Source organism: Mustela nigripes, chromosome 6 (genome assembly GCF_022355385.1).
Source record: "Mustela nigripes isolate SB6536 chromosome 6, MUSNIG.SB6536, whole genome shotgun sequence".
NCBI classification, from domain to species: domain Eukaryota; kingdom Metazoa; phylum Chordata; class Mammalia; order Carnivora; family Mustelidae; genus Mustela; species Mustela nigripes.
Genome location: NC_081562.1, coordinates 103,936,422 through 103,959,457, shown reverse-complemented (window position 1 = coordinate 103,959,457; position 23,036 = coordinate 103,936,422). Strand labels below are relative to the sequence as shown.

General features: G+C 53.4%; 1 protein-coding gene across 3 annotated transcripts in view; it reads left to right on the top strand.

The window, feature by feature from the left end:
* The window catches only part of TSPAN9 (tetraspanin 9), a 192,200-nt gene that overhangs the window by 79,521 nt on the left and 89,643 nt on the right, over positions 1 to 23,036 (top strand). Inside the window, exon 3 of one of the 3 annotated variants that reach the window (XM_059403797.1) lies at positions 1,207 to 1,298. The exons of the other annotated variants lie outside the window; for them this stretch is intronic. The gene's annotated coding sequence lies outside the window, so the exon portion shown is untranslated. The remainder of the gene's footprint in view (positions 1 to 1,206; positions 1,299 to 23,036) is intronic. 3 annotated transcript variants of the gene reach the window in all.

The following is a 23,036-nucleotide window of genomic DNA, read 5'->3' as shown; positions in this document are numbered from 1 at the left end:
CTTCCACTCACAGGGTGCCTTTGCTCGACGGGGCTCTGTCCTTCCTTTGGCGAGCAGAAGGTGCTCACAGTGTGTCAGGTGGTTTGGGATGCTCAGGGTGAGCGACAGCTTGGCTGTAGGCCAGGGGAAGTTAGGATGGACCCTGGCCCTCGTGGAGAGGACCCATGGGAGGAGACTTGACTCTAGGAAGTGGGGCTGGAGTGTTCCTGCGTCCTACTGGGAAGACCTTTGGCTTAGAAATGAGAAGCTCTGATTCCTGGTGCAGACATGACTGAGTTTGGTGTCCTGGGAGAAGTCCCTATCCCCGTTCTCAGTTTCCTCATATGTCAGGTGGCTGCGGTGTCCCTGCAGGCGCCCTGCCCTCCCGCCTGCCCAGAACAGCGATAAGGACCATGCAAGTTCACAGTGAGAGTCCGGGGAAAGTGAAAAGTGCTGCTTAAAAGTAATATGAGAGCACTATTAATAATAAATACCGTAAACACTGAGAGCCAGCGGTGTCTGTAGGGTTGTGAGTGATTACAGCTGTAGATGCAGGGGTCAAGGTCATGCATACAGAGCCTGACATTTGTGAGGTTCATCTAGCTCTCTTAGCTCACTGGAGAAGGAAGAGGCATGGCATTAGTTTGGAGGGCCTGATAGAGGAGGCAGTTTTGAATGATATTTGAAGGAAAAAGAAGAATATATCAGGCAGCCTGGTGGGCAAGTGATTTCCTTGAGGCCAGAAGTAATTGGGTCTAGGAAGGTGCCCGTCCTGGAGAGGGGTGGAGATGAAGGATTCTGGGGAGCCTTGAGATGTGCTCCATGCCCTGACTTGGACTACATCCCCTTCAGCCCAGTTGTGGGGTCCTTTCCTCATTTCTAGGAGGCAGTGTGGCAACAGAAGGGCTCTGACTGAGGGCTCAGGATGTCTTGGAGAAGGGGCAAGGTGTCCTGAATATCCTCTGTCATTTTCTAACTTCTTCTTTTTTTTTTTTTTAAGATTTTATTTATTTATTTGACAGACAGAGATCACAAGTAGGCAGAGAGGGAAGCAGAGAGAGAGAGGGAAGCAGGCTTCTTGCTGAGCAGAGAGCCCGATGTGGGGCTCGATCTCAGGACCCTGAGATCATGACCTGAGCCAAAGGCGGAGGCTTAACCCACTGAGCCACCCAGGTGCCCCCATTTTCTAACTTCTGTGACCTTGAGTAAGTCCCTTTACTTCTCCAGGGTCCTTGTCCTTCGTCTGGGAATCATAGTACCTGTCTCCCAGGGCTGCTGTGAGGATTGAGTGAAGCAGAAGAACAGCCTGGAAATTGCAGGTGCTCAATAAATGTGACTTAAATCTGAATTTCCCTCCCATCCATCTCAGTGACGGTGTTTGCAGGAACATTCTAGAGCCTTCTGGTACATCCTCATTTGGTCCATGCCAGGGCTTAGGGTTTTCCTTCCTTTCTGTGGAGGCAGACCTTACAGTTTGTCCAGTTTCGTACCAGCAAACTGTATTCTTGTGTCATTCCTAACTGTGTCCAGTTTGCATCCATAAATGAGGTAGCACGGAGTTTGTATTTAATGTCCATTTTGGGGGAAAACCTCAAATTTGTAAGCAGAGATGCTTCCCTCCTTGGCATAAACATGGCACTCCGGGAAGCAAGACTGAATCTGTGGGCCTGTGTAGAGGAGAAGAGAGCTCATGGAGTGGGGATCTGCCGGCCGGGGGGAGAGGTCCTGGGTAGGCCATCTGGCTCCTCCCAGCCTCAGCGCGCATCACCTGCCGAATGAGGCAGACCCACTGGCCAGGCCTCCCAACGAGCCAAGCAGGAGTGTTGGGGGTGATGACATGGACCCCAGAGTAGAGGAGAAAGGACTGCCTGGTAGTGGCACCTACTGGGAGAGCTTGCAAGTGAGGCTTCCTGGTCACCCTCCCATCATCACCTGTTGGGCAAGGACGCCGAGTCAGACTCTCTCGAGTCTGTTCTGTTTCTAAAGTTCTTTGAGTCATCAAATCATGGGATTGCATCTCCACTTGGATGGCTAACAGACATCTTAATGTATCTAAAAGTACGCTTTCACTCCCTGCTTCCCCACCCCACCCCCAGCCCTGTGTCCTTTATAGAATAAGCAGGATCTGTTTCTCCTACTTCCACGGCCACAGCCTTGGTCCAAGCCATGGCCCGTCCTCTCTTGCTTGGATTATTCTAATAGCTTCCCCCTCGTCTCCTCTGGTGTACCGCTGAGACCTTCCTTGGCCACCCTGCTTAAAATAGCCGCCCTTCCCCCATGCCCCGTATTCCTGGTCTCCCCATCCATCTTTATTTTCTACATAGCACATCAGACATGTATTACTTCTTTCTTAATTTTCTTTCTTTATTGTCACCCCCTTGTCCTCAAATCAGAATGTGAGCCATAAGAAGAGACTTGTTTTTTTTCTTCTGGTTTTATATACTGCCATAAAGCCAGTAACTAGATCACACAGCTAATCTGTGATCCTTAGAAATGGTTTGTTATCAGTCTGGGAAGTGCTAGCTATGCTCTTGTCAAGTTTTTCTTGATGCCAGCCCAACCCTGTGGCTCCCTCAGCCCTGGACCACCCCATGGCCCCTCCCATTCCTCCCTTCCCCACCAGACTCCTATCTGCGTTGTTAGTTATTCAGCCCTGGGTATCCTATGAGCAGGTCGGGCAGATAAGACTGAGAGCCTGGTTTTATGCTTCTAACCCCCTTTGCCCAGCACCGACTTAAGATGTAATAGAAGGTGCACAGTAAATTCATTATTCATGACCGGCAAGTGTTTTAATGAAACACCATTGGCCAGTGATTAAAGAGGGCACCTGGGTGGTTCAGTGGGTTAAAGCCTCTGCCTTTGGCTCAGGTCATGATCTCAGGGTCCTGGGATCGAGCCCCGTGTCGGGCTCTCTGCTGTGTGAGGAGCCTGCTTCCTCCTCTCTCTCTGCCTGCCTCTCTGCCTGCTTGTGATCTCTGTCAAATAAATAAATAAAATCTTAAAAAAAAATTCCACCCTAGAAATGATCTAGGCCTCTGGAATTTGTGTTGTATAGTCCCGAACAAGGGGTTAGTGACCAAATCATGGTTTGTACTCGTAGGTAGGATGTGGAAGGGCGTGGGTGATGCAGTCTCTGGGGTACATCTCTGGGAGTGCGGCAGCCGGTGATAGGTGCTCCTTGCATCTGCTTCGAGAATGGCCATGGTCCCCAGGGCATCAGGAGTGCACCTCTTTCTTTAAATTTCCTAGAGGATCGAAGTTGCTCCTTGAGATTTTAAAATACGCTGCACGGTCCCGATGGTGTCAGGTAGCTGGTTTATGGGTCCCGTCCTGCTCATGATAACTCAGGCTAAGCTGGATAATAAACGAAAGTGGGACAGAGCCGGAGGATAAATATTGCTACAGGGCATCTCAAGCGGCACAAATCACAGGGAAAATATCTCCCAGGCTTTTCATTTCTCGTCTTCCTCCCTGGCCCTCTGGCAGCAGCTGGCCGAGTAGGATACATCCATCACAGCAACCCCGCCCACAGCCCGGGCCTCTGCTCTCCCTGCTGTACACTCTGCGGTGGGGGGAGGGAGGCAGGTTGGTCCCTGGGTGCGGGTGCGGCTCTGTGGCCAGGGTGGCCCAGGGGAGTCAGTGTGGACTGGGCCAGGTCTCCCGTCAGTGGCCATTCTCTGATTCAGGTGCTGGACTGCTGTGTAGCTTGGCAAACCTGTTTATCTCTAAAAGGAGAGAATTTTGTAATTGGTTGGTATCTGGAGTGAGCATCTGAGTCACCCAGGGAATTCAGAAGCAGCTCTCTTGAGTCCCACGGTGGGGTAAGGATCAGCACCATGGGAATCTCCTCTTCAGTGTTGTGCATAGAACCTTCCCCTTCCCTGGGCGGTGGTGGGGATGGAGGATCCTGGTGCCCATGCCTGCTTGGAGCCACTGGCTTCAAGCCAGTTTGTCCAAATGGAGAGGGTGAGATGGGTGACAGGTTAGGTGGGGGAGGGGCTCGTCTGAGCAACCCACTCCTGTACTCCAGCTGTCAGCACTGCCACTTGGTAAGGCTCTCTTCAGCTTGGGCATCGTGTTTGCATTGTAATCAATGTCAACCTGCAAGTATTGATTGAGCCTGTGGGGAATTCAGAGCTGTGGAAAGCATGTAGGCACACAAAGTAACTAAGTGCATGAGGCAGGCGAGTCTATTAAATCAAGAGGGTGGTCTCAGGGAAGGACCTTACCACCCATCCCGGCCCTCCCCTTGCAGACAGGTAGGCGGCATTCTCCGCTTTTGCTCTTGGACCCCATGTCCAACTTCTGTGTGTCTCCACTTCTGCTCTGCCTCCGGATCCCACTTTCCCAGTTTCAGTGCTCCCAGTGTTTCCCCTGAATGTCCTAATAGCTCGCTCTGTAGCACCCCTCCAGGCGCCACCTTCTGCTGCATAGCCGAGTGGCCATGCCCATGGACCGGCTGACTGTGCCTGGTAGCTGTGGGATGTTCCCTTGTCTTGGGTGAATGAGCTTCACGGGTGGCCTCAGGTCTGGGGGGAAGGCCCATACTCTGCGTGGCCTTCCAGGGCCTTCGCAAGGGGCTCAGCCCTGCCTCTGTAGCCCTCACGAGCAGCACACACCTGCACCACAGGGCTGACACTTCTCGATTTGCTGAGTGCTCCCAGTCTCGGGGGCACATCTGCACCAGTGGCTCTCCCCGGGATGGGGACCCCCTCCTCCTCTCTCTATCTGGCAGACTCCTGCTCACCCAGTGGACCCAGCTCGTGCCCCCACTCCCCAGTGGAAGTAGTCCCCTCCGTGGCTGTACCCCATTGGTGTTCTACCACTTGTCACATTCTTATGTTGTTTAATGAGTTTGTTTTATCTTCAGGTTTTTGTTGGTTTCATATATCTTTCCCTCCATCTCTCTCTCTCTGTCTCCTCTTAAAATCTAAGCTTCTGGAGAACAGGGACTGACTATGTATTAAACTGACCCCTTCTGTCAGTGTTTGTGGAATGAATATAGTGGAAAAGACACTGACCGCAGAGTCGAGAAGCGCAGGTTCTCCTATCTGTTCCGTTCCTGCCTCACTAGATGACCATAGCTGAGTCCATTCTTTCCTCTGCAAGCTCATTTTTTCTTGAGTGTTTGCACCTGAATGACTTCTAGGCCGCCTTCCAGTTCTGACGTGCCCTGATTCTGGGCGTTAGGTGATGGAGAGAGGCCTGTGTGTTTGTCTCCACCAGTGTGTGTGTCCTGCCATGCCTGGGCCCTCCTTGGGGTGTCTAGTTCCGGGCCCAGCACCTGGTGGTTCAGCAGTGGTGTTAAATGATGGGGCCGGGGCCTCAGGAGCCTCCTGATTTGGTGGTGTAAGAGCGCTGCCTGGCTCTTGGCCTCTCATCTTTCCTTCCTTGCTTTCAGAAGAGGCGGCCAGGAGCACTCACAAGGCTCTCCCCACCAGCGTGGCACCCTGCATGATGTGATATGTTGGGACGAGCCTCTGACTTCTCATGTGTTCTGCAGACATGAGCCCTACTCAGTGAAGGGTGTCGTGTGTGATGTGCTGGAGTTGGGGCAGCATCTGGCCGAGGCGTGAGACTGGGCAGCAGGATGGTCTCCCAGGACTGAAACCCAAACTGGCTGGGAGGAGCCCAAGAGTGTGGCGCGAGGGAAGCCATCTCCCCGGGCCTTGAGCGCCTTGATGGTAAAAGTATCAGGACGTCCAGGCTCCTGGAGGGAGGTGGGGAGACAGCGAGCCCGAGCAGGAGCGGGAAGGACAGCACCTAGGCAGTGGTCGCCCCGTGAACTGCAGAGTGACCGCCTTGGAGCAGGTACGAGATAGGGCGCTGGTGGATGCTGGGAAGGTCAGAGGCCTGGTCTTGGAAAGCCAGGCTGCTCGAGCTTCCTGTCCCTCTGGGCTAATTTCCCTTAGTGCTTTGTAGACTGGCTTGGAGCGGCCCAGCCTGTCTGACTGTGTTCATGAAAGCCAGGAGGGGGAGCAGCCCCTTTCGGCTGGTCAGCGGGCCCTCCAGTATGAAGGCCCCTGGGTAGCGGGCGGAGTCTCTCTGGCTTTTCCGGTGATTGTAGTCCTCAGTTTCTCCTTCTGTCCTTCTGTGCCCCAGCTCTGAGGCTGGGTGTGAGACCAGCACTGTACCACTGCAGGCAAAGGTGTTTATAAATAGAAAGATACTTAACACCGACCCTGGAAGCAAGCAGGGAGGGTTGCTCTGGGCAGCCGTGTTTTAACCAATTGAGCCACCCATGCGTCCCTGCAGCCATGTTTTAAAATGAGCATTGATTTCTGGGAATCTACATGCTGAATATTAAAGAGACCCATGCTGGCTCCCCGGGCTCTGCTCAGTCCTGCGCCTGGTCCTCTCCCCTCACCGCAACACTCACTCCCCGCTCTGGTCCTCAGAGAGCCCCAAGAGCCATGTGCCTGGCATCTGTCTCCCTTCACCTCTAGGGGTATTCTCTGCCTGGCATGCATCTGATCATTGCCCATTTGTCCACATTCACCTCTTAGGAGGCAGGCACTGTGTAGGCTCTGTGATTCAAAGATAAACGAGAAGCACCTCATGGTCGCCCCCGCCCCCACCCGTCTCCACACTCCACATTCTCAGCATTGAGACTCACAGAGCAGTGTGCAGGGCAAGAGTCTTAATATGGGAGCTTCAGGGAACACTGAAGAACATATCCAGTTTTGCCTGGGGAAGGGAGGGAAGAGTGTCACAGAGAAAACAATGTGGCGTCGAGAGGGGAGTATGCTCCACGCAGGGAACAGAATGTGCAAAGGCACAAGCAGCTGGCACAGCATATAATGGGCATCTCAGCACTGGTACCTGAGTCCTGGGTATTCCTGTGGGTTGCGATGTCCGTGTAATACTCCTGCTCCCTCCTGTGAGCCTCCCATGCTAGTAAGAGGACCCACAATGTCTTTGGTTGATTACACTACTTTGTCTCTGGGTCCAATCACAGTGAAAAACTTAGCTTAAAAAAAAGACCAAGTAGTTGCATAACCTCACTGCCACGGAGACTTCCTTTCTTTTCGTTTAGTGACTTGCACTCCATTCTGGGATCTAGTGACGGGGAGGAAGTTATCAGGCCAGTGTTAGAGAAGATCCCAGGAAAACTCGCAGCAGGTATCCCCTCTCTACAGCAGTCCATCCTCGCCGCTCCATCCCCCGACTGCCACTTGGCGGACAATTGTGCATCTTTTAGACCCCACGGAGTTCTGCCCAGTCTTCTCCAGATGGCCTACCACAGCTTTTCTTCAGATGTTCCATGAGAACTGGCTCCATTGATGTGTTTCCGCAGCAGAATGAAATGGGCAGGACTGAGCGTTAGGAAGATGTGGCGCTGTCTTCTGAGGAGAGACCTGGGGAGGAAGGGGAGCCAGGGCCACGTCAATGAGACAGTCACAGGGAGGGGCGGGGCACTAGGGGGAGAGGGAGATCCCAAGGAGATGGGCCATACTCCTGCCCGCACTGGGTAGCTTTGTTTAATTACACATATATATAACCTGATAGTGTAAACAATGATAGGTTGGCCATTTTATTTTGTATTTCCATGACTTCTAGCATTCCCAAGTTGTTGTTGTTGTGTTTTTTACATCTTGGAAGCACAGTTGTGAAATCCCTCATCCTGGAAGTCGTTCACAGTGTGCCCACAGTCCTGGTTGGAGATGTGACCAGCAAGGGTGGGCTGGGTGCCTCCTGGGAGTGTTGGGGGAGTCCTTTGAGGTCTGCCTGGGGAAGGGTCTTGCCTGCAGATCGGAAGCTGCACATGGGCCCAAAGTACGTCTTGCAGCTTGCTTGACTTTCGGGGGTGGCAGGTGCTGTGGGAAGCAGGGAGGTGGTGCCCCCATTTAGCGTTGTGGTCTGGGCTCTGCTTTAGCCTCACCCCACTGCAGACTTCTTTCTCTCTGCCTTTATCCCCCCCCCCTCTTTTTTTTTTAACCTTTCACTCCTTTTCCTCTCATCTCCCTATGACATCAGTGTAATATTTGTTGTGCTTGTTTTTCCCTGTTTGCATTTCTGTCTTCAGGATGCCTGTTGCCCCATAGGGATCAAGAGGTTTCGGACCCTGAGTGCTCCGCCAATGCCTGAAACTCAGGCCTTCAATAAACACAGGCGGTTGTCTTCCTTTCCCTGAGAGTTTAGTTGCCGTTTTCACAAAAAGGGAGATGGCTAGTGTAGAAACATTGATGCTCGGAAAGCAGCATGTCCAGGCCAAGGGCACAGGTTGGAGAGCAGGTTATGCCTATGGGAATGGGCAGGCAGGTGAGGTTTCTGGACAAGTCTGTATCCGCTGCAGAGGGTCTGAGGGACAGTGCTAGAGATACAAGCACGGCTCCCGCTGTCCCCCTTTGTTCCCATCACACATGGGATCTGGTTGCTTGCCCTCTGATGTGGTTTCTCCTGGGAGGCTGGAGGAATGAGAATTATTCGGTAGCTTTTCATGGCAAGGAATGTGTGATTTGAACAATGCTGGGCCCAGGATGCCCCAGATTCCTCAGTCCACGCTGGCATTAGACAGGAACTATTGGGAGCTGGAAATAGGCTGTGGGGCCCCGGGGGTCAGGCCGATTGTTTGTGGCAACCCCACCATCACCATCTCGCCTCATCCTGGAACCATGGATGCCACAGACAGGAAGGCACCTCTCAAAGTCATCTAGGAAGGAAGGGACCGTGCTGCACTCGGCCGCTCAGACTCCAGGTGGGGCCGGGTTCAACCCGCCCAGGGTGGTAGCTGGCACCTGCTTTGGTCACCTGCCCCTGTCCTTAACAGCTCTCTTGGGAGGGCTTCCATTTGCATTTTGAGTCCATTCTTCTCATTCTGCCCGAATGAAGCAAGATAGAGCCCATGGTCCTTTGCACAGAGTCTTCAAATGCAGGAGAGTGTGATGTTTTCCTTCTGTTTTGGAGAACCGGAGGGAGGTGGTGTCCACTTTCGACACATGAGGCAAGACAGCTGAATGGAATTTGTAATGGATGAAATATTGGCTCAATTCGGAATTGGTTTTCTCTAGTTTAATGGGGGTAGGAAGGTACAGTTCTGTGCTGAGCTAACTTCATGCATTTTTTAAGCCAACTTTGTTTCAGTGATCGAGAGAGGAATACATGAATAAAGAGTCTGTATTACGCTGTCCATTTGAGATTTCACGTCCCTCAGAAGTGGGCACTACTCTCCCAGTTTGGTAGGCAAGTAGCCTGGACTCACATTTCTAGCCAGAGTTCTGCCAGATGACCCAGGGACACATTTTACAATGCCAAGACCTGCCGTGTCTTCTCATGGCACATGTGACATTTTGGCATATTTGAGCACATTTCTGTCTCGAGGGCAAATCGTGTGTGTTTGCCTCAGCGGGGTTAACTTTCCTGACCAGGTGAGGCCCCTGCAGAAAGTAGCCAGTTCTAAACGTCATGCCTGGGAAGCCTCTGTTCTCATGTCCTGCGACCCTCCTGGGCTGGACATGTCAGTACTAAAGATCCAAGTCCACATTTCTCAAACACTGTGACCCAGTCCATGCCCGTGTGCACATGCTACATCTGAAAAAAGAAAAACGTTTCGTGAAATTACCATGTGAGATACATGCCGATATTTTCTGTTTAATTTTTAAAAATACTCTTCCTGACACACTAAACTGATTTCATAACCCTCTAATGAGTGATGACCTACCATTTGGAAAACACTGATCTTGGGAGTCACTATAGATTAAAGCAAATGGAAACAATTAGCAAGTTAATGCATTTGGGTCATGGTCACACATCTAATATGGCTCAGATTCTTTATTTCTTGCGATTGGGTTTCTCTTTTTTTTATTGTCGTTGATGCCTTCAAAGCAGGCACCTGTCCAGGAAGCCTTGGCTTTCACGTGTTTCTTAATAAGGACCCTTGTCAGTCAGTATGTTCACATCATCTTTCTAAAATAAATTTGATGTTACGACACAGGTTTTTACTTAATGGGTTATTTTTCATAATAAAAGTATAAACAGAGCCCTGATTTATGAAACTGCTCATTTACTCAACAGTTTTTGTGGCATGTTTCCAAGGTTGAGTGAATGAGCAAATCCACGAGTTGGAGCCGGGGACTCAGAGGTGTCACCTTCCTGCCCTCGAGGAGCTCACCCCTGGAGGGCGTGAAAGGCTTGTGCAGGAAGTACGTTGTGAGAAGCACCCCAGCCGAGGGGCTGGCAAAGGCTCAGTCGGAAAGACAGACTCCAGGGAGCCGGGGGGTGGGGCAGCAACCAGACCAGGAAGAGAGGAGGGCTGAGTGGGGTCTTGCGGGATGCACGGGAGTTCGAGTCGCAGGCCTGCTAGGTTGTGGTGAAAGAAATTTGGACTAGAATCAACGAGGTTTTTAAGCTGGAGCAACATAAGCTCAATTTATTTTAGAGAGCTGTTTGTAAGGGTAGATGGAAAAGGCGTTCTGGAAATGGACGTGCTGGGAAGGGGCCACCAGGCGGGAGGGTTTGGTAAGAGTGTTTTGTTGGTTTTAGAAGAAGGAGGTAGTTGAGGAGCTTGGCCAAGGGAATGGCATGAAGAGAAGAAAGGGCCTGGCTTCTGCGGTGTGGGGACGGCTCAGAACTGCAGGGCAAAGAGGTAAAATAACAGAGTCTGAGGAATTGCTCTGGGTTTCTAGATCAAGTGACTAGACTGGTGGTGATACTATGAACAGGGTAAAAAATAGCAAAGGAAGAAGAGGTAGGTAGACAGAAGAGAGGAGAACGAATTTAGATTTGGGCCTGCTGGTTTGCATTCCTAGTGGACACCCCAGTGGAGGTTCCAGTGCTCAGCGGCCCAGGGCAGGGCTCCTGGAGAGAGGGCACGTTCTTTTCCTAGTTTGGCTGTATCCGCCTGGTCTTGTGGTCCAGGATGAATCACCTCAGCTCTGCCAAGTGGGGAAAGCAGTGTTTAACTTGCTGGGTTGTTACGAGGACTGGGGAAAGGAGCTGTTGAAATCTTGTCACAAGGTAAGTACTCAGAACCTCATACCATTACTATCAGTGATCAGGGTGCGCTGAAAGGAAGGATCCAGAGCTCCCATCTCAGGTTTGCCACAGAATGACACATGTCTTTGGGCAAATTACATCATCAGTCTGGATTTCCTCATTTGGGGGTGGCAGGCGTGGGGCTTGATGACCCCTAACAACAATCCCAGTGTGAAAATTCTGTGGTCTTCTGAATGTTGAGGGGAATAATTTACCGATACATTGGTTAATAAGATGGGGACTTGAATTCACCAGTGTGCGGTCACAACGGTGAGAAGCTAACGAGACTAAGGGCAGTGGGCAAACGTCTATAGTTACACCATACCTCGATTTATAAAACTGCAGGAATATTGAAGGGGGGCTCTGCCTTAGCGTGCTCGATGTGACCCCTCTGGGCAGGGCTTCGGGCTGCTCGGGGCTTTATGTTCACGGTGGTCTGATGCACAGTGGGAAGGGAGTTCAGTGCCAGGCTGCACGGATGGAAACAGAGTGTCCAGATCATGAGCCATCACAGCCTGTGGCCCTTGCCATTTTCAGATGCCATGAGCGTGGTGTTCAGCCCATTCATTGACAGTTCTGTCTTTAATCGTTTACCTGTACCTGCTAAGTGCTGGATGCCAAGGTGGGTGCTGGGGGTGCTGTATTACTGATCAGATGCAGTAGTTGAGGGCCCTGCGTCTTGGGGAGGGCATCGGCAGACCAGGACCGGCCAGAAGGAGAGTGGGCGGGGCTGCAAAGGACCTGGAGCTTGCTGCCAGGGTGTCAGCAGGAAGAAGTGGGGATGCTCTGCTTGGGAAAGGGAAGGCTCAGGGGCACACCATTCTGCCTCCTTACTTAGGAAAGGCTGGCACCTGGCTGAGGAATTAGTCCTCTGATTTACTGCTCCAGAGGGAAGAACTAATTCTATGAGCCAGAATAATGATGATGATGATAATTAAAAGAAATATTATCTACTATTTATTAAGTGCCAGGCACTGAATCAGACCCTGTGCACAGATCACCGACTATGCACACTGTTGGGCATTTATTGTACTCATGACTCAGATCAGGAAACTGAGGCGCAGGGCATTTAAGTCACTTGTCAAGGGGCAGAGCTGGGCTTTGATACCGATGGGACTGAGTTCATGGCCCTGGTCTGCCCCATACCCCATCCACGTTTCAAAGGCAAGGAGCAGAGGCGGGAGGGTGGGGCTTTTAAGGCACAGGTTTATGGGAGTTAGAACTGCGAGTTGATGCCTGGGTAGTGTCCAAGCAGAGCTAGTTGGCTGCCTTGCAGGGTCTTCCCCAGGGGGCTTCTACCGAGGGACAGAGACTGGCTTGCTCTTCTTGGGCTCCCTGGCTCCTAGGACAGCCCTGGAGGGAGGGAGGCAGCATGCCCATTTTGCAGGTGGGAAAGCTGAGCTCACAGGGGCTGAGCGGCTTGCCCAAAGTCACATGGTCCCTAAAAGATAGACCTGGGACTCAGACCTGGGTCTTGTGACCCCATCTCATGTACCTTCCCACTGCCCCACTCTGCCCTCCAGCGCTTTACAGCAGTGAGACCTTCTGTGGTTTATATTAGTCTTTTGCCTGGATTCATGCTGCCTGCTTCTCCCTGCTCCTTTGCTGTATCTGACAGGTTGCCTGGGATGTCCCTTGGGTGCCAGAGCTCAAGACTGGCCTCAAACTGAGGCCTCAAAACTGAGCTCAAAGGCAGCCAATATCCAAGCCGATGGAGCGGTGGTAACACTGTAGGTGTGCACACACATGTGTATGCGTGTGTCCTGGAAGGGCCGTGAGGGGGGTTTGAAACCGGGTGGGGGGGTGCTGTGCATGATGTGGGGTAGGCTAGGAGTCCTGGCAAGTTGGGGCTGGTGGAGAAGGCTGACAGATCCCGAGGGAATAATGGTCTCTCTTCCTGCCCCTTATCAGCCTTCCCCTGGGGTTCTGCTATCCCTTTCTGGAAGGCAGGGAGGGAGCAGATTAGGGAAGTTAATTACTCACATAATTCACCCAGATCAGACAGGCTTTCTGCCTAGGAGATGCTCTGCTGATGGAATGAGGAAATGGCTGTATTTGCCAGTTCTGGTTACTGACGGAGGGTATTGGAGTTAGGGAAGCTATCGGTACACCCTACCAGGCTCCCTGGGGAGCTGGTGCCTTGTTCTTGGCCTTATGTGAGTGAGCTCTTCGCTCTCTCTCTCCCTCTCTCTCACCCTGTGGTTCACTCTCCACAACCCCGTTCGCTCCCAGCCCCCTGCCTTTTTCTGGAAGCACTGGAGTCGGCTGGGGCTAGATGGTCAGACTTGGCTCATTCACTCAACAAGTGCTTCCTGAGTCACTGGCACGTGACTGGATGCTAAGGGGACACAGCAGGAACTGACTCGCGCTCAGCTCTCTTGCAGCTGACGGTCCATTTGCAAAGATGAGCCCAGCCCATTCGGGCTGCCCAGACTGAGTCAAGGAGACCACGTGGCCGGGGATGGGGAGCGGGAGAGGGCAGGTGTGTGTCAGGGTCACAAGGAGAGGGAGACCTGTAACTGGGCCATCAACCTGAGGAGCCTCCCTGCCATGGGAGGGGATGCTGACTGAAGCCTAGTAATCAGGGCAGGCTGATGGAGAGCTGAACGGGGCCACGGAGCCCTCCCTGAGGCTGGGACAGCCACTTGGGGGCCGGGTCCATGACAGAACGGGGCACACAGGGTCAGAGCAGATGATGGTGTGCCGTCTGGAGCCGTCTCAAGGGCTGATGGTGGGAATGCTGGGTATCCACTTTGTCAGCTCGGCCGGGGAGCGGGCATATCTGAAAGTGAACAGTCCAAGGCTGTATCTTTGATGACACATGTGGGAGGGAAAGAGAAGCTTCCCCAGAGTGACCTAATCCTACATTCTGTTCTGCCTCCCCGCGCCCCCTCCCTGCTCACATCTGTGAATATGGGCTGGGGCTGACAGAGTGGTTTTGGCAGATAGGTCCCTGCTAGAGAGGGGAGCTTTTGGCCAGGGCTGTCTTCCCAGCTGGTGTGACTTCAGATTCCTGACAGAAATGTCTCAGGGTGACTTTGGTGATTACGTGCACATGTGTCTTCAGGAGATGAACCAAAGGGAGCAGTGGGGGTCTCGCGCCCAAACAGTGTCCAGGCCTGGAGGGTTTTGCTGGAGGCAGTCGGACTTGTGATGCTGCTTGAGTTGGGAAAGGAAGGGCTGCCAGGGGTCCTCTGAGTTCAGCACGCTCTAAGAATTCCTTGAACGTTTTATTACCAGAGGAGGTTATCATGGTCCTGCTTCCAGGAATTCTGACTCCATGAGGCCAGAGTGGGCTCAGGAATTTGCCTTTGGTCTCAGAACGCCCAGGGATTTGGAAGTAGGTGGCCTGGGAACCTCACTGAGAGAAATGTGTTTGGAAGGGAACTCGGCACTTGGATAGGGCACAGGACCAGGGCTGTGGAGCCCGGTGTGGCCCCTCAGTGACGGGCTCAGTGCAGGTCTCATCCCCTTGGATACGGTGATGTGTGTGGCCCTTCTGCCTCCCAGGACTTCAATGAGGGTGAAATCCTGGCTTAGGTGAAATCCCTTTGTACAGTATACACTTCTGTAGATGCAAGTTGCTGTCATCGCTTTTACAATTACAATAAAAATGTTACGAGGAGTCCGCCTGGGTTGACTGAAGCCAGGGAAGCAGGGGAGGAGAGGAGAGAAGTGAATTGGATGATCTCCGAAGACCCATAGCTTCTGGGATCTTTTTCCAGCCAGAAAATTCAAGGAATTGCCCTCTCTCTCCCCCTAATCCAGGTGGCGAATCTATTTCTTTACCATGTGGGTGGCTACTTCAGTCTTGAGATAGATGGGTAGCAAGAAGAGAGATCCCCGAGCTCCCTAATTACAGCAGCTTCTGGATCCCCTTCCCCTTTTCCCTGGTGCTGATGTTGCTTAAACTGAGCAATTAGAGCTGTGTGGCAAGCTCCTGGTACAAGTGACCCAGCCTGCCCCGGGTGGTTTTGCTAATGTCCTGCGGCATGAGGCTGGGATGGGGTTAGCCTGCACTCAGAGCTTCTGTTCTGTGCATCACTTCTTAAGCCAGCTCCCTGCTGCTGGCTGTCCCATGGAAGGGGGTGGCTTAGAGCAGGGCCTCCATGTTGCACAACATCAGGAGACATGCTGCCCAGAGAACACAGTGTCACTCTTCCCTTGGAGGTGGGTAGTGGCAGCCCTCTCAGGAAGGGTCGCAGCCTGGAGCATCCCTGTTTTGTTGCTAAACTCTTCTGCTTCCTTGCTCCTGTGGTCTTTATTACCAGTTTGGGTGCCTGATGAGGTCACTCGAAATGTGTATGTTTTTGTGAAGAATGCTAATGATAACAGTGATCACGACAAGTTTGTCCTGTGACCACACTTGGTTTAGGAATACATGTGGAAGCAGTCGTTCAGTAAACAAGTGTTTGTCGAGGGTGGCTGTGTGTCCTGCAGTGTGTAGAGTCACTGAGAGGGACTGGAGTCAGGGAGAGGGGTGGAGAGAGGGACCCAGTGAATAGGCCATTCTCAGATAACAGGATGCCAGCTCCCTTCATTTGGTCTGCATTTTTGGTGTTTCCTTGCAATGTCCAGTCCTGGGTACCGTGTTAACTCCAGCTCTGTTGGAATTTCGAGGTTGTCCGGATGGGGCAAGGAGTTGTTTCAATGTGGAAACACAGGGGGTCACATTCAGAAATGGAATCTGGGTGTGCCTAACGCAGCTCTTGACTCACTTGCCCCATTGCTGGTGGGTTTGAGGGTGTGGACCGGGAGTTTCCCGTCCCTCCACGGAAGGTCTGGTGGTATGTAGGGTGGCCGACACTCCCTTTCCGAGCTCCCCAGGTCAGCACTCTTAGTGAGTTAGTTGCTTCTACCTTCAGCCCGGGCCTCCGGCCCGCTGTGGCTACGTGCTACAGCTGGGCCCGCAGAGCTTAAAATAGCAGTATGAGCTGGCTGCTTTGCATGTGGGGAGCCCGCCTGAGGCGTGATGGGGCAGCTGCTTGGAGTTGGGGCTCCACTGGCTCCAGCCACTGGGGTGGGGAGCACTTTTGGGGATTTTCTTCTAGGCTCAGGGCTGGGGGAACAGGGGGTGGTGAGTTGGGGGCTCAGGTGTGGGTGGTGCAGAGGGGACGCAGGGAGCTAGTCTTTCCTAAGATCTTTTAAAGGAATGACTCGAACCTGACCACAGAGCCTCCTACCACGGAGCTCAGAGGCCTTTGGCTTGGTGTCCTGTCTGGCCTTCGCCCTGGCCCTTTGTACTGCTCAGGGTTAGCCATGTAGGGCCCCATTCTGGCCTGAGGGGAGAAAATGTGCTCAGAGGTGGGGTTGAGGGTGCTGCTGTGCCTGGTCATGGTGGCAGGATCAGCACAAGAATGCAGGCATCCCGAGCCCAGTCGGGCAGGCGCTGACCACTGGGCTCCCTCACTCCCTGGCTGCCTCCTCTTGGGAAACCAAGATGGCACCCAGAGGATCAGGCAGGGGCATCCTCCAGGCATTCCTTGGTCCAGCAAGTGCTTACTGAGTACTTGCCCCAGGGGAAAATAGCGAGGAATGAAGCAGACCCAATCCCCGCCCTCACGGAGCTTCACAGGGAGAGAGATCGTAAGCAATCAGTTAACCGAAAAGTAGAGGCATACCCTGTTCAGTTGTGTTGTGCTCTGGTGCACTTTGCAGATCCTGCATTTCTCACAAATTGAAGGTCACGGTAGTACAGGAGCTAATTTCAGTTGTCTTTCTCTGGTGATTAGGCCACCTGTGGGGCACCTCAAAAGACCAGACAAGAGGAGTGCTCCACCCCTTCCCTGTGACGTGTCTGGCCAGCGTTCCAACTCCCACACCATAACCGTGGGACTTTTCCTACCAAGGGGGAGGATGGGACAGGGCTGGGTTTCTTCTCCTGGCCGTGGAGTTTTTTCTGGAGGGAAGGGAGCTGCGCTGTGGTTTGCTGGAGCCCATGGGCACTGGCTCTCAAGAGCCTATTAGTAAATGATAGGAAAATTTGCCAGCTGTTAAGCCATGGGTAGCCTGAAACTGGCCATGAAAGGAGGATTGACACCGTGGAAATTGGCAAGGACTACAGATCATGGCTTTTCCCACCATCTGTGGTCCTTGCCAGGAGAGCTGGTTGTTACACATTTCTCAGCCCACCCCCGGCTTGTCATCTCCCCTCTACCAGGACTGTGGCTTTGGAGGACGGGCCTCTGTTTGCTCTCATTGGGTAAAGCACATACACATGTTCCTGCCGTGTGAAGTCAGAAAGCACGAGGGCCATGCCGGCTGAGGGTGTGATGTGAGCAGGTATTGGTGTGTTACCCAGGGTTGATGGGGCTCATCCCCTGGTGCCACGCTGTGGGGCTTCTCCGTCACTCCTGGCTGGACCATCCCGATGCATGAGTGCTCTCTCATCTCATTCTGTCCCTTCCCTCAACCTCCTTCTGTGTACAGAGCACACCATATGCAGGCCTCCGTAGGGGTCAGCTTTGTGCGGCAAAGTAGGTCCGCTCGCTGTAAGGGAAGATCAGTGGGTCAGCAGTCAGGAGACATGGGTTCAGTCCCAAGTCTGCCACTAACTCCTGTACCTCTCACGTGCGCTCTTAAACATGAAAGCCCCTTGAACTAGCTGGGTCACAGGTCTCTGTTCACTGTGTTTGGGCATCTGGGACCCCTCTCCTCTGCCCTCCTTCAGTGAGGATGGGGGCTCAGCATGCATCCCATCTTTTCTAGGAAGCCTTCCCACATAAGCCAGGCCTCCCTGGGCAAGTCCTCTGAGCACTCGGTCTGTAATTCCCGCTCTGGCATGTGTGTGTGTGTGCTTCTGTGGCCGGCTGCCCTTTCATTTTGTTGCTCTTTCCCCATATGGACCATTAGGTACTAAGGGTTAATGCTTCTCAGTAACACCCACCATGGTGGGCCCAGTATGGTCCTGTCAGGGGAGCTCAGGCAGTCATCAGTGATTAGTAACCAGTATAGCGTTCTTTGTGGAGTTCCTATGAAGCCGGGATGGTTCCAGTGTATGTGTGTGTGGATGGCAGGTTCCATCCATTGGATAAAGCAGTTTCCCAGGCAATGCCTCATCTGGTCCTCACAATCGTATCCAGCCCCCTGTTCTCAGACGAGAAAAGGGAAATGTGCTTATTCACTCATTTAGACAATCTGTACTGTGCTCAGAGAGCTATAAGCCTCTCACCAAGGTCACAGCAGTAGTCAGTGCCAGAGTGAGGCCCTGGGCCCCAGCCCTTCATCCTGCCTGGCTCCCTACAGCACGAGGGTTTGTCCTGGGCTCTCCCTTTGGGAGGCAGAGAAGGCTGTAGAGTCGAGTGGAGCGTGCATTCATGGAAGGATCGGGGATAAGCCAGGTTGGATGCTGGTCAGGCCCAGGCTTCGGGGGTGGAGGGAGAGAGGGGCCGTGCCAGTGCTCAGTGCCTGTCCCTGCTGTGTCCGGCCGACCAGCCGAGGCTGCAGGCTGGCATTTCCTCTGGCAGCGGTGTGGGGGAGGGGAAGAGCAGGTGTGCCCTGGCATCTGGCCCGACTGGGATATGAAAGCACCCCTTGGGGCCAGAGCTTGGGGGATGAGTGACACGCAGCCACCCAGACACACTGGGCCTCGTGGAGCACAGCCGCATTCTCTGAGCTCCAGGCTGGACATCCGAGCCCTCCGCTGCTTCAGGAGGTGGCCCAATCTGGTGGGTGACACCATAAAGGGCCTCCAGGAGGGAGGACAGATGCTAGTGATTTAGCAAGGTGAGTCCCCACCAAAAAGGCTGAGGGCAGTGTCAGGCATGTCCAATGCATGGGTTGAGGTGAGTATGTATGGCGGAGGCGGGGGTGAGGTTTGGGGGCCATGTGGATGGTGTTGAGGGATTCGGTTAATTTGTCTTCACATTTCTGGAGTGTTCTCCACATATCAGGCTAGTTCTGCAAGAGGATCACAGGAGTGTTCATCACCTCAGGTCTTCCTGTTGTCTTGTTGGAAGACTTCCATGCAAACAGCCATGGTACAAGGCAGAGTGAGATTAGTGCCCCAAAGAGAGGTTAAGAACAGGAAGAGGGCCTCTTAGTTTGGGGGATCTGTAGGATCAGAGTTTCATTCATGGAGGATGTGACATTTGAGATGAGTCCTGACCTGCCTACTACAGACAGAGATGGGTGGGGGAGCCGTCCTGGGTGGAGGGCAGGCCATACACCAGAGTGTGGAGACAGGAAAGTGGAGACATGTCCAGAGAACTGTGAGGAGCTCCTACTGCTGGGGGAATAGGGCACAGGTCAGAACTCATGGGAAAAAAGGCCCGCAAAGTACAGTGTAGAAGGTCTTGAATGCCAAGCTTGAGTGTGTGTGTTAAAGCCCAGGGAGCAGGCAGCAGATTTGGAGCTGGTGTGAGGGGGCAGTATGGCAGCCCGGAGCCCTGTCTCTGGTCCGCGATGGTGGCAGCCTGGGGCAGGGGCCATTAGGAGGAGGATGGGAGGCAGTAAGGGCACTGTGGCAGGGGGAGGTGGAGCGGGGCTGGCAGTCTCCGGGAGGGAAGGCCGTGACGGGGAACGTGCGTGTGTGCCCACTGCATGCTGGGCATGTGTTGGGCAAGTCTGGGTCAGGGGCCATGGCTGGGTACGTGTCACGGAAGATTGGGTTACAGCAACTCCGCTGGGACAACCTGGCAGGCTTTGGAAGAACATGCAGGACTGCAAAGGGCCTGATTCATGACCATTCTCGTCTCTGCTACTTGGGAGACAAGAGAGGGCTGGGGTGGCTGCTTCTCTGAGGGCCCTCAGCTGGAGGTACCCTGATGGACTCAGCTGCATAGATGTGGGGTCATGGGCAGAGGCAACAGAGATGCCCTGGGGTTTTGGCCAGCGCTGCTGCCTCACTTTACCGAAGTGGCTGGTGGCAGTTTGGGGACCACCAGCAGCTTCATGCACTATGAGACTCGTGAGTCCTTCGACAGCCAGCTTCTGCCCAGTAGGGTTGCCCGAATATGCCTTCCCTCACCCATTCAGCACACAACGCTCCCTCCTCAGCTCAGGTGGAACTCGTGCAAGCTCCCTTCCTGTGAGGGGTCAGAGCCGGCTGAATCGGGGCGTGTTTCCCCCATCTTCTTTAGAGCATCCCAAGTGCTCCGCACACGCTGCTCTTCCCGACAATGGTCCTAGGCCCAGCGGAGGGGCGGAGGGGCGGAGGGATGGAGGGAAGAGGGGAGGCAGCAGGTGGCAGTTCCTCAATCGGTGGATGGGTCCCAGCTGCAGGGCCAGCTTCGCAGGCAGGCGGGACGCTAGGTCAGAGAGAGCTGGCCTGGCCGGCAAGTCAGTGCCCTCCATGGGGTGGTTCAGGAATATTGGATTTGCTGGGTCAGTGAATTTCCACTGGTGCATGGCAATAAACCTCGGGCTTCATCACACTTCCCTGTGCCTGGCAGTCTGGCCTTATCTCATCCTCCCGGAAGCCACCTGCCCTCTTTGATAAGTCCTTATAACAAATCCTTTCTTTCTCTCGGTCTCCCTGGAGTGAATGGCTCAGTGTGTGCTTGTGTGCGGGTCCTGGTACATCTGTCCAGCACAATGCCTTGCACACCAGGTCCTTTTAGGGAATCTCACAGGGATGCTGATGGGGCTTAAAATAAAGATGGTGCTGGTTGGGGACTTTGTTGGGAAAAAGGGCCTGAGAACCTAGGGTGGGCAGTACCCCAGTGGGCCACCAGCCTGCTCTTTCAGGGCTCGGTCTCTGCTGTTCCTTCCTACTCTGTACACCTGCTCAAAGAAAAGACTGTTGTCCTTTGGGACAGGCCACTCTTGCTCTTTGCATAAAGACTTCTCTGCTCTAAGCCAGGGTGCATTTTTCTACAGTGTGGCTCTCCCTTGCTCAAGAGCCCCGCTGAGACCCTTGCTGCTTCCCTCACGTGCTTGGAGGTGTTTAAGAGCTCCTGCGTGGGAGCCAGTGTGCCAAGGGCTGGAACGCAGAGGTGATGGGCACGGCCAGTGCTCTCAAGGAGCACATAGACTTGGGCTCGGGGAGGTCAGTGAACAGGCAGTGCCGTGCTCTGATGGACTCTGGAGCTCCAAGGACGGGCCCCAGACTTCAGGAGGAGGCCACATGGATGCCACCTGGGCAGTGAAAGTTAGCCACTCAGAGCATGTGGGGAAAGGGAGTTCTAGATAGAGGACACAGTGACTTTGATGTGTGTTCATCTTGGTGGGCATGTAGGGGGAGGAGGGTGCAGGGGTTGGAGGTGACCAGAGGGGGGGTGGGGAAGCCCCTAAGCATCCAGGGTCATCTCTGCTCCCTCCCACGTGGACTTCCTGTGAAGCTTTGTTTTTGCTGGATATGTGGACATGCCCTTCCTGGATGTCTGGGGCACTCTCTCTCTCTCTGCTTTCTCTAGCCGTTTCCCCTTCCAGCAAACTCTTCCTCTTACCTCTGCCTGACTGGTCCTGCCCATCTTCCCATTTCACAGGTGGGAATAGCAGGGCTAGAAGTTGGAAAAAGCCTTGAAGAACCAACTAGTCCAAGCTCCTTGTTTTGTAGTTGAGCTAGAGATCACATAGGTAGCTAGTATCCTGAGGTATTGTTGCTTAGATGGCCTGAGGTGACCATACAACCGGAAGGCCCTTCTTTGTGATCCGGCTTGCCGTGTGCACACCCTGCGATGAGCTCCCATTCATTTGTTATCAAGTGTTAATTGAGTCCCGCTGCTGGTCAGGCATTGTACTGGGTACGCAGTAGTGAGAAGAACAGACCCAGTCCCTGCCGTCCTCAGTTTGTGGTCAAGTAGGAGAATCAGGTCGCAAACTGTCACTCAAGGAAACAGGCTTCCAAACTGGGACGAGGGCTAGGCAGGAAGAGGCCAGTGATGCTGAGACTGTACTCTTGATGGGCAGCGGAGCTGCAGTGTAGCCTGCAGGGGCAGCCAGCAAACTGGAAGAAACTTCTTTGAAAATCTTTGCAAGAGCTCAGGGATGAGTAGCAGTAGGTTGGACAGTGAGTTGAGAAAGAGTGTTCCAGGCAGAGGGATGAGCATGGGCAAAGACTCAAGGAGAGGTAAGTTCAGAGGGTTCTCTGGCAGGGGCATAATGAGCACGAGGAGAATCTTTGCCAGCGGAGCTAGACAGGTAGGCTGGGGCAGGGGGTGCCAGACCTTTAGGCTGGTTCAGGAATTTGGACTGCAGTAGTAAAGTAGACTAATACACACACACACACACACACACACACACACACACACCCCTAATCTCAGGAAAACAAGGGAGCACGGTGAGGGAGAAGACAGTGTCAGCTGCCCTGTGAAGAGGACCCTGGGGCCAGGGTGGGGCCGGGGGCTCTGTCCCAGGCTGCAGCAAGAGCCCAGGTGGGACACGGGTTAGGATGGGGTCAGGGCAGTGCCCGTGGAGACAGAAGTAGAAGGTGGCTCATTGGAAAGGACTTGTGTTTGATCAGAAGGGGAACAAGTGGCACTGGGGAATCACGCATGAATCTTGGGTTTTGGGCATAAACAGCAGGGTGAGTGTTTGGCTGTTGATCTAGAAGGGGAGGCTATGGCCAGGGGAGCAGGGCTAGGGCAAGTTCAGTTGGTCCAGGGCACGTGGAATTGGAGCTGCCTGGGAGGCAGCCAGTGGGGCTGCTGGATGGGAGCTGGGTACATGCACTTGGGGCTCAGAAGCAGGGGCAGGCCCAGGTGAACATGTAGGGGACATCAGCAGGTGAATGGCCCTGGAACGGATGGGATGGCCAAGTGCAGGTGTGTTGGGCAGAGGGGAAGGGGGCCCAGAACTGAGGGGGAGGTGCTTACCCCTAGAATTGGAGCCACTGACTATTGTGCATCCATTACGTCGTATCTTTGTTCCCTGCATTGTACGTCAATGGGGACTGTGACCGTATTTACTCTAAAAATCATGCTGGTAATCATAAGAGTGCCTCAATTCCTTTAAACATTTCTGTTTTGGACATTGTGCTGTGTACATTGTGGTTTTCACCTTTAATCTCGGTCTTCTTCCTGCCTGGGGGAGTGTGCATTATCATCTCCATTTTGTGGTTGGGGAAACTGAGATATGGGGGGAAGTGGTCGTTCTAGATCACCCGGCAGTTCTGGAGTCACCTGCTCCAGAAGGGGTTGGGA